Here is a 3,324-nt window from a genome sequence, read left to right as displayed (position 1 = left end):
CTTTGTGCTCAGAACTCTAGTGTTGTCACCGCAGCCATTAACTGATCTGCTCAGTATAGCATGAATGTAATTATAACTCGGTTGTGAGAGGCATGTAGCCTTTGACACTCCCGGCTCATACTGACCTTGGCCACATAATGTCCTGTACGCTCTCTGTGGGGTTAAACTACCAGGATAGTCAGTAGGTAATCAGTCGTACTCCTTTGTATCTGTGTAGGCCTTGTCATACAAGCCCAAACAGATCAAAAGCTGTGTGACACTCATACCGTAGTGGTGTCCAAACGCTCTGAACTGTATGGCGTCAATACTGTCAAATCCAGAATATGATCGATAGAACTCGCATGATGAGAGCACCTCGAGTGTCAGCATATGAATAGCCGGCTCATGAATAAGCAACAAACGGTGCCAACTCCCCATAGCAAGTAACTGCTCGACCTCTTCCGCTGTGGTCTACCAACTGTATCTCTCTCACGGAACTCAGATCCAAGAACCGTGTCTGACCAAACCTAAGCTTTGACAGACGCTCAAACCGAGCTTGGTGCTTGGGAATAGCAAACTTTGACTGCTCTTGCTCAAGAGAGAACTCTCTGGGACGTTTGCCGGCCGCCTTCTTTGTTCTGGGAGCCATATTTGCAAGAATTGAAAAGAAAATTGATCAAATAAACTCAAAGATTCAATATTGCAGAAATCCACATGGCCGTGGGAAAATTCCACATGCCCGTGTGGATTCACGGAGCGTGAAAGCCGCACAGCCATTATGCAAAAATTCAACAAATACATCAAAAATTTGCTCAAAACTCACTCTAATACACGCGCTAACCATTTTAACATACAAACGAAGCAACAATCACCAGTTTAATTGAAATAAATCAAGATTAGCGAAGAAAAGAGGGAATGACGGTTTATCTACAAGATGAAGATGAAAAACTCAAAAACGGCAGGAAAACTCGAATGAAACTCCTCTAAATTGACGGTGAGAAGTCGGGTGAGTGCAAGGATGTGTTCTTTGAGTGTTTGGGAGTGCGAAATTGAAAAGGCACAATAGATTTATAAAGAAAAATTGTGGCCTTTTGAGTTCTGTGCATCCACACAGGTGTGTAGAAATTACCCACGTCTGTGTGACTCCACAGGTGAACTTCACAGGGTAGTCACATGCCCGTGTGTGCTCTTGGGATAGCATACTTTGCCTCTGAAACGCACCCACACAGGTGTGTGGAAATTTTCCACGCCGGTATGCCTAACCAACAGGGCACCCACACGCACCTCTGGCTTCCTGTCCACCCTAGAAATTTGGCTAAGTGTTCCACACACCCTTGTGGAAATTCCACACGGGTGTGTGGATCTTCGCAGGGCTACTCACAGGGGCATACACACTCCCCTGTGTCTTCTCGGGATGGCAGAGAACTCTCTGCAGAGATTCACAAGGGCGTGTGGAAATTAAGGCGCCAAAAACTTGATAACGCCCTTTTGCGTGTGAACCGTAAGTGCACGAGTTTGTCAAAGTAATAATACTATGGTGAGTGGGTAGTCGTATTCACATGGAATAGTGATCATAAACACAAAGATTGCTATTTAACTAGAATGAAGATGAATTGATAGTGGTGTGAATAAAATCAATGAAAATAGAAATAAGGAAAGAAGAAGGAGGTGCAAATAAAAGATAGGAGAGACAAGCGACAGAAATTGCGGTACCTGGACATTGCTCACCCTAGGACTATTGTTTCAAGTGCAAGACCAACCATTATGTTTCTCAACTGATGCTTAATGAGTCATGGAAATCCTAGAACACACGGTCCCAAACCTGAGTTCAACCGTGACTAACCCTACACTATGCCCCGGTGGAGAAATCGCTCAGTCTCGACACCTCGCACTGTGTAAGGTTGCTTAAAGCTCTAGGGACTCCAAGTGATAAACCCTATTCCCTAATATAGTTCTAACCCTTTAGTCCAGGCGAAAGACCCCTAGTCACAATTAAGCTCCAGATACTAAGGATTACTTTAACACTTCACTCTGTTACTTGCGTAACTAAGCCCCAGTGGAGTTCGTCTCTTAGCACTTCACTCTATTGTAACCGCAAAGAACTCTTGGAACATGGAGGTAGGATAAATCACACCGGAGGGGAAAGGGGACGTTTCGCTACCTCACGACTCACCCTCTCAACCCTCTCTCCAGTCTAGCATTGTCTAACCCTCATGGTGTGTCACTCATCCACAAAGGTTACCAAGATGGATTCTTAACCCTAGTATCACTCTAAGGGAAAATCAACTCAACAAGCATTCAAGATTGGAACTCAATTGAAACATCAATTAAAAAAAGCATAAAAAAAGGTCAAAGAAACAATATCATCCTAGGGTTTACAAGTCCAAGTACCCACTAGGGGTTTAGCTCTCCATAGAGTAAAATATTATCAATAATGGAATTGAGAATAAAGATATGCGATCCATGAATAAAACCCCCTTGGTGTGCGTGTCGATGGTCTTGTGGAGTAGCCACGTCTTCTCCAAAGGTTCTCTTGTCAAGCCTAGGGCACACCTCGCCGAATCGATGCCGACGAAAAGCTCCTCCAATAACTATCTTATGAAAAAATGCGGTGTTGAAGGCCGTAGAACCACTCCAAAAGCCTAGCCAACGCCTCTCCAAACCCTAGCCATTACCGCCTCTAAAGATGGAGAAAAGATGGACAAAAGATAGGAAAAGGATTCTCAAAACGACTTGATGTCGCGACTTAAGTAGGCTAGAATCGGGCATCCACACGGGCGTGTTTAAAATCCACACACCCCTGTAAATCTGCAGGAATCTTTTTTTCAGCGGTATGTGAACAGTAATTTGCTACAGTAGATCCGCTAAAATACTCCCGAATCCATACTTTCATCAAGGCCACATGAATGTGCACACATCCATGCAGTAGATCGCGTTGTATCTTCAATAAAATTACATTTGATGACAATCTTGCTAGCATTGCACAAGTCGGAACACATGAGTGTGATTGCCTTTGTGCACTTCCAATTTGCATGTTCACTAAAGCACAACGGAGGTTGGCACACACTCATATGTCTTTGAGCACAACTTATGTCTTCACATTTGTTCGCTCCAAGATTTTATCAACAAAGTGTATTTACGATCTGCATTGGCTTCTTTCTTCCACACTTATCTCCACAACCCTACATGCACAAAAAATATGAATACACATGTATAAGTGATAAAATCTGATAAAAGTAATGCTCATTGTAAGAAAAGAATACTTCGTATTACTAATACACAAGCACTTATCATAAACATAGAAACTCCCTTCTTATTCACGCAAGAGATAGATCGCCAAAAAAC

This window comes from Dioscorea cayenensis, unplaced genomic scaffold (assembly GCF_009730915.1).
Source record: "Dioscorea cayenensis subsp. rotundata cultivar TDr96_F1 unplaced genomic scaffold, TDr96_F1_v2_PseudoChromosome.rev07_lg8_w22 25.fasta BLBR01001643.1, whole genome shotgun sequence".
NCBI lineage: Eukaryota > Viridiplantae > Streptophyta > Magnoliopsida > Dioscoreales > Dioscoreaceae > Dioscorea > Dioscorea cayenensis.
This window is presented reverse-complemented; position numbering follows the sequence as displayed.